Source organism: Styela clava, chromosome 2 (assembly GCF_964204865.1).
Source record: "Styela clava chromosome 2, kaStyClav1.hap1.2, whole genome shotgun sequence".
Lineage (NCBI taxonomy): Eukaryota > Metazoa > Chordata > Ascidiacea > Stolidobranchia > Styelidae > Styela > Styela clava.
Genome location: NC_135251.1, coordinates 28,129,429 through 28,136,928, shown reverse-complemented (window position 1 = coordinate 28,136,928; position 7,500 = coordinate 28,129,429). Strand labels below are relative to the sequence as shown.

At 55.0% G+C, this 7,500-nt stretch overlaps 1 non-coding gene across 1 annotated transcript in view; it reads right to left on the bottom strand.

Moving 5' to 3' along the window:
* The window catches only part of LOC144420211 (small subunit ribosomal RNA), a 1,810-nt gene extending 373 nt beyond the window's left edge, over positions 1–1,437 (bottom strand). The window contains exon 1 of the ribosomal RNA XR_013474564.1: positions 1–1,437. This exon is cut by the window's left edge and continues 373 nt beyond it. This is a non-coding gene — a ribosomal RNA (small subunit ribosomal RNA).
* Positions 1,438–7,500: the final 6,063 nt, after the last annotated feature.

Here is a 7,500-nt window from a genome sequence, read left to right as displayed (position 1 = left end):
CAGACCTGTTATTGCTCAATCTCGTGTGGCTAAACGCCACTAGTCCCTCTAAGAAGTTAGACGCCGACCGAGAAGGTCGCGTAACTATTTAGCATGCCAGAGTCTCGTTCGTTATCGGAATTAACCAGACAAATCGCTCCACCAACTAAGAACGGCCATGCACCACCACCCACAGAATCAAGAAAGAGCTCTCAATCTGTCAATCCTACCTGTGTCCGGGCCGGGTGAGTTTCCCCGTGTTGAGTCAAATTAAGCCGCAGGCTCCACTCCTGGTGGTGCCCTTCCGTCAATTCCTTTAAGTTTCAGCTTTGCAACCATACTTCCCCCGGAACCCAAAGACTTTGGTTTCCCGGAAGCTGCCGGAAAGGTCGTTATGGTAACGCCTCCCGATCGCTAGTTGGCATCGTTTATAGTCAGAACTAGGACGGTATCTGATCGTCTTCGAACCTCTGACTTTCGCTCTTGATTAAAGAAAACATTCTTGGCGAATGCTTTCGCAGTAGTTCGTCTTCCGCCGATCCAAGAATTTCACCTCTAACGGCAGAGTACGGACGCCCCCGTCTGTCCCTCTTAATCATTACCTCGTGCTCCGAAAACCAACAAAATAGAACCGAGGTCCTATTCCATTATTCCATGCAACACTATGCAGGCGAACAGCCTGCTTTGAACACTCTAATTTTTTCAAAGTAAACTTATCGGCCACCGCCGACACTCTGTCAAGAGCACCGACGGAGAACCGAAGGTGAGGCGAACGCAACCAGTGACACGCCTTGCGACGGACCGGCGGCGCTCGCCCAAAATCCAACTACGAGCTTTTCAACCGCAACAACTTTAGCATACACTGTTGGAGCTGGAATTACCGCGGCTGCTGGCACCAGACTTGCCCTCCAATGGATACTCGTTAAGAGTTTTAGGATGTACTCATTCCAATTACAGGGCCTCGTTAGAGTCCTGTATTGTTATTTTTCGTCACTACCTCCCCGTGTCGGGAATGGGTAATTTGCGCGCCTGCTGCCTTCCTTGGATGTGGTAGCCGTTTCTCAGGCTCCCTCTCCGGAATCGAACCCTGATTCCCCGTTACCCGTTATCACAAAGGTAGGCACGTAGCGTACCTTCGACAGTTGATAGGGCAGACACTTGAATGATACGTCGTCGGTGCAGAGACCGTACGATCCGCGTGGTTATCCAGAGTCATCAAACGTCACAGGACGAACCCGGTCGGTTTTGATCTGATAAAAGCGCGCCTCCCGAAGTCGGCGCTTAATGCATGTATTAGCTCTAGAATTACCACAGTTATCCACTTCGCTTACGAGACCAAATAAACCAAGACTGATTTAATGAGCCATTCGCAGTTTCGCTTTACGAGAACTCGTACTTGCACCTGCATGGCTTAATCTTTGAGACAAGCATATCACTACTGGCAGGATCAACCAGATAGCTGCGACAGCTGCGCTCGGCCCTTGCTGGGCCGCCCGGCGCGTGCTCGTCGCATTCGTTTAAGACCGAGGCGATCGCCTGCGGCCGTACTCAGCTTCGACAGTCGCTGGCCGCGACGTCCACGCTCTCGCCGGCAGTGCCAGGCGGAGCGATTTGCGTTTTTTCTTTGCTCGCCCTCTCTCGGGCTCGATCCATTCAGTTTCGCACAAACAAGAGCTCTGCCGGCCGCCTGCAGCGGTGCCTAAAACCCGGGCATAACAATGCGACCGTTCTGCTAGGCCGACAAGCGCTCAAGCCAGACGCTCGATCGAACGCCCCCTACATATTAGTCGAGACAACGGCTCGCTCATTAGCATCGCGTTTGTACTTTAACTTTTTTCGGCTCGGCTTCTTTCGACGCCGATGCCGGCGACGCAGCACTCTCTCGCCCGCCAGCCACCGAGAAAAGGGTGCGCTCCGACCGGCCCCGCACCGCTCTTTCATGGCTCATTCGAGTTTACTGTCTTTCGCTCTGACATGCCTTACCTAGGGTTAGGTTAGTATGCTTGCACGTTTGTACTTTAACTTTTTTTGGCTCGGCTTCTTTCGACGCCGATGCCGGCGACGCAGCACTCTCTCGTCCGCCAGCCACCGAGAAAAGGGTGCGCTCCGACCGGCCCCGCACCGCTCTTTCTTGGCTCATTCGAAATTACTGTCTTTCGCTCTGACATGCCTTACCTAGGGTTAGGTTAGTATGCTTGCACGTTTGTACTTTAACTTTTTTCGGCTCGGCTTCTTTCGACGCCGATGCCGGCGACGCAGCACTCTCTCGCCCGCCAGCCACCGAGAAAAGGGTGCGCTCCGACCGGCCCCGCACCGCTCTTTCTGGGCTCATTCGAAATTACTGTCTTTCGCTCTGACATGCCTTACCTAGGGTTAGGTTAGTATGCTTGCACGTTTGTACTTTAACTTTTTTCGGCTCGGCTTCTTTCGACGCCGATGCCGGCGACGCAGCACTCTCTCGCCCGCCAGCCACCGAGAAAAGGGTGCGCTCCGACCGGCCCCGCACCGCTCTTTCATGGCTCATTCGAGTTTACTGTCTTTCGCTCTGACATGCCTTACCTAGGGTTAGGTTAGTATGCTTGCACGTTTGTACTTTAACTTTTTTTGGCTCGGCTTCTTTCGACGCCGATGCCGGCGACGCAGCACTCTCTCGCCCGCCAGCCACCGAGAAAAGGGTGCGCTCCGACCGGCCCCGCACCGCTCTTTCTTGGCTCATTCGAAATTACTGTCTTTCGCTCTGACATGCCTTACCTAGGGTTAGGTTAGTATGCTTGCACGTTTGTACTTTAACTTTTTTCGGCTCGGCTTCTTTCGACGCCGATGCCGGCGACGCAGCACTCTCTCGCCCGCCAGCCACCGAGAAAAGGGTGCGCTCCGACCGGCCCCGCACCGCTCTTTCTTGGCTCATTCGAAATTACTGTCTTTCGCTCTGACATGCCTTACCTAGGGTTAGGTTAGTATGCTTGCACGTTTGTACTTTAACTTTTTTCGGCTCGGCTTCTTTCGACGCCGATGCCGGCGACGCAGCACTCTCTCGCCCGCCAGCCACCGAGAAAAGGGTGCGCTCCGACCGGCCCCGCACCGCTCTTTCATGGCTCATTCGAGTTTACTGTCTTTCGCTCTGACATGCCTTACCTAGGGTTAGGTTAGTATGCTTGCACGTTTGTACTTTAACTTTTTTTGGCTCGGCTTCTTTCGACGCCGATGCCGGCGACGCAGCACTCTCTCGCCCGCCAGCCACCGAGAAAAGGGTGCGCTTCGACCGGCCCCGCACCGCTCTTTCTTGGCTCATTCGAAATTACTGTCTTTCGCTCTGACATGCCTTACCTAGGGTTAGGTTAGTATGCTTGCACGTTTGTACTTTAACTTTTTTTGGCTCGGCTTCTTTCGACGCCGATGCCGGCGACGCAGCACTCTCTCGCCCGCCAGCCACCGAGAAAAGGGTGCGCTCCGACCGGCCCCGCACCGCTCTTTCTTGGCTCATTCGAAATTACTGTCTTTCGCTCTGACATGCCTTACCTAGGGTTAGGTTAGTATGCTTGCACGTTTGTACTTTAACTTTTTTCGGCTCGGCTTCTTTCGACGCCGATGCCGGCGACGCAGCACTCTCTCGCCCGCCAGCCACCGAGAAAAGGGTGCGCTCCGACCGGCCCCGCACCGCTCTTTCATGGCTCATTCGAGTTTACTGTCTTTCGCTCTGACATGCCTTACCTAGGGTTAGGTTAGTATGCTTGCACGTTTGTACTTTAACTTTTTTTGGCTCGGCTTCTTTCGACGCCGATGCCGGCGACGCAGCACTCTCTCGCCCGCCAGCCACCGAGAAAAGGGTGCGCTCCGACCGGCCCCGCACCGCTCTTTCTTGGCTCATTCGAAATTACTGTCTTTCGCTCTGACATGCCTTACCTAGGGTTAGGTTAGTATGCTTGCACGTTTGTACTTTAACTTTTTTCGGCTCGGCTTCTTTCGACGCCGATGCCGGCGACGCAGCACTCTCTCGCCCGCCAGCCACCGAGAAAAGGGTGCGCTCCGACCGGCCCCGCACCGCTCTTTCTTGGCTCATTCGAAATTACTGTCTTTCGCTCTGACATGCCTTACCTAGGGTTAGGTTAGTATGCTTGCACGTTTGTACTTTAACTTTTTTCGGCTCGGCTTCTTTCGACGCCGATGCCGGCGACGCAGCACTCTCTCGCCCGCCAGCCACCGAGAAAAGGGTGCGCTCCGACCGGCCCCGCACCGCTCTTTCTTGGCTCATTCGAAATTACTGTCTTTCGCTCTGACATGCCTCACCTAGGGTTAGGTTAGTATGCTTGCACGTTTGTACAACTTTTTTCGGCTCGGCTTCTTTCGACGCCGATGCCGGCGACGCAGCACTCTCTCGCCCGCCAGCCACCGAGAAAAGGGTGCGCTCCGACCGGCCCCGCACCGCTCTTTCTTGGCTCATTTGAGTTTACTGTCTTTCGCTCTGACATGCCTTACCTAGGGTTAGGTTAGTATGCTTGCACGTTTGTACTTTAACTTTTTTCGGCTCGGCTTCTTTCGACGCCGATGCCGGCGACGCAGCACTCTCTCGCCCGCCAGCCACCGAGAAAAGGGTGCGCTCCGACCGGCCCCGCACCGCTCTTTCTTGGCTCATTCGAAATTACTGTCTTTCGCTCTGACATGCCTTACCTAGGGTTAGGTTAGTATGCTTGCACGTTTGTACTTTAACTTTTTTCGGCTCGGCTTCTTTCGACGCCGATGCCGGCGACGCAGCACTCTCTCGCCCGCCAGCCACCGAGAAAAGGGTGCGCTCCGACCGGCCCCGCACCGCTCTTTCTTGGCTCATTCGAAATTACTGTCTTTCGCTCTGACATGCCTTACCTAGGGTTAGGTTAGTATGCTTGCACGTTTGTACTTTAACTTTTTTTGGCTCGGCTTCTTTCGACGCCGATGCCGGCGACGCAGCACTCTCTCGTCCGCCAGCCACCGAGAAAAGGGTGCGCTCCGACCGGCCCCGCACCGCTCTTTCTTGGCTCATTCGAAATTACTGTCTTTCGCTCTGACATGCCTTACCTAGGGTTAGGTTAGTATGCTTGCACGTTTGTACTTTAACTTTTTTCGGCTCGGCTTCTTTCGACGCCGATGCCGGCGACGCAGCACTCTCTCGCCCGCCAGCCACCGAGAAAAGGGTGCGCTCCGACCGGCCCCGCACCGCTCTTTCTGGGCTCATTCGAAATTACTGTCTTTCGCTCTGACATGCCTTACCTAGGGTTAGGTTAGTATGCTTGCACGTTTGTACTTTAACTTTTTTCGGCTCGGCTTCTTTCGACGCCGATGCCGGCGACGCAGCACTCTCTCGCCCGCCAGCCACCGAGAAAAGGGTGCGCTCCGACCGGCCCCGCACCGCTCTTTCTTGGCTCATTCGAAATTACTGTCTTTCGCTCTGACATGCCTTACCTAGGGTTAGGTTAGTATGCTTGCACGTTTGTACTTTAACTTTTTTCGGCTCGGCTTCTTTCGACGCCGATGCCGGCGACGCAGCACTCTCTCGCCCGCCAGCCACCGAGAAAAGGGTGCGCTCCGACCGGCCCCGCACCGCTCTTTCTTGGCTCATTCGAAATTACTGTCTTTCGCTCTGACATGCCTTACCTAGGGTTAGGTTAGTATGCTTGCACGTTTGTACTTTAACTTTTTTCGGCTCGGCTTCTTTCGACGCCGATGCCGGCGACGCAGCACTCTCTCGCCCGCCAGCCACCGAGAAAAGGGTGCGCTCCGACCGGCCCCGCACCGCTCTTTCATGGCTCATTCGAGTTTACTGTCTTTCGCTCTGACATGCCTTACCTAGGGTTAGGTTAGTATGCTTGCACGTTTGTACTTTAACTTTTTTTGGCTCGGCTTCTTTCGACGCCGATGCCGGCGACGCAGCACTCTCTCGCCCGCCAGCCACCGAGAAAAGGGTGCGCTTCGACCGGCCCCGCACCGCTCTTTCTTGGCTCATTCGAAATTACTGTCTTTCGCTCTGACATGCCTTACCTAGGGTTAGGTTAGTATGCTTGCACGTTTGTACTTTAACTTTTTTTGGCTCGGCTTCTTTCGACGCCGATGCCGGCGACGCAGCACTCTCTCGCCCGCCAGCCACCGAGAAAAGGGTGCGCTCCGACCGGCCCCGCACCGCTCTTTCTTGGCTCATTCGAAATTACTGTCTTTCGCTCTGACATGCCTTACCTAGGGTTAGGTTAGTATGCTTGCACGTTTGTACTTTAACTTTTTTCGGCTCGGCTTCTTTCGACGCCGATGCCGGCGACGCAGCACTCTCTCGCCCGCCAGCCACCGAGAAAAGGGTGCGCTCCGACCGGCCCCGCACCGCTCTTTCATGGCTCATTCGAGTTTACTGTCTTTCGCTCTGACATGCCTTACCTAGGGTTAGGTTAGTATGCTTGCACGTTTGTACTTTAACTTTTTTTGGCTCGGCTTCTTTCGACGCCGATGCCGGCGACGCAGCACTCTCTCGCCCGCCAGCCACCGAGAAAAGGGTGCGCTCCGACCGGCCCCGCACCGCTCTTTCTTGGCTCATTCGAAATTACTGTCTTTCGCTCTGACATGCCTTACCTAGGGTTAGGTTAGTATGCTTGCACGTTTGTACTTTAACTTTTTTCGGCTCGGCTTCTTTCGACGCCGATGCCGGCGACGCAGCACTCTCTCGCCCGCCAGCCACCGAGAAAAGGGTGCGCTCCGACCGGCCCCGCACCGCTCTTTCTTGGCTCATTCGAAATTACTGTCTTTCGCTCTGACATGCCTTACCTAGGGTTAGGTTAGTATGCTTGCACGTTTGTACTTTAACTTTTTTCGGCTCGGCTTCTTTCGACGCCGATGCCGGCGACGCAGCACTCTCTCGCCCGCCAGCCACCGAGAAAAGGGTGCGCTCCGACCGGCCCCGCACCGCTCTTTCTTGGCTCATTCGAAATTACTGTCTTTCGCTCTGACATGCCTCACCTAGGGTTAGGTTAGTATGCTTGCACGTTTGTACAACTTTTTTCGGCTCGGCTTCTTTCGACGCCGATGCCGGCGACGCAGCACTCTCTCGCCCGCCAGCCACCGAGAAAAGGGTGCGCTCCGACCGGCCCCGCACCGCTCTTTCTTGGCTCATTTGAGTTTACTGTCTTTCGCTCTGACATGCCTTACCTAGGGTTAGGTTAGTATGCTTGCACGTTTGTACTTTAACTTTTTTCGGCTCGGCTTCTTTCGACGCCGATGCCGGCGACGCAGCACTCTCTCGCCCGCCAGCCACCGAGAAAAGGGTGCGCTCCGACCGGCCCCGCACCGCTCTTTCTTGGCTCATTCGAAATTACTGTCTTTCGCTCTGACATGCCTTACCTAGGGTTAGGTTAGTATGCTTGCACGTTTGTACTTTAACTTTTTTCGGCTCGGCTTCTTTCGACGCCGATGCCGGCGACGCAGCACTCTCTCGCCCGCCAGCCACCGAGAAAAGGGTGCGCTCCGACCGGCCCCGCACCGCTCTTTCTTGGCTCATTCGAAATTACT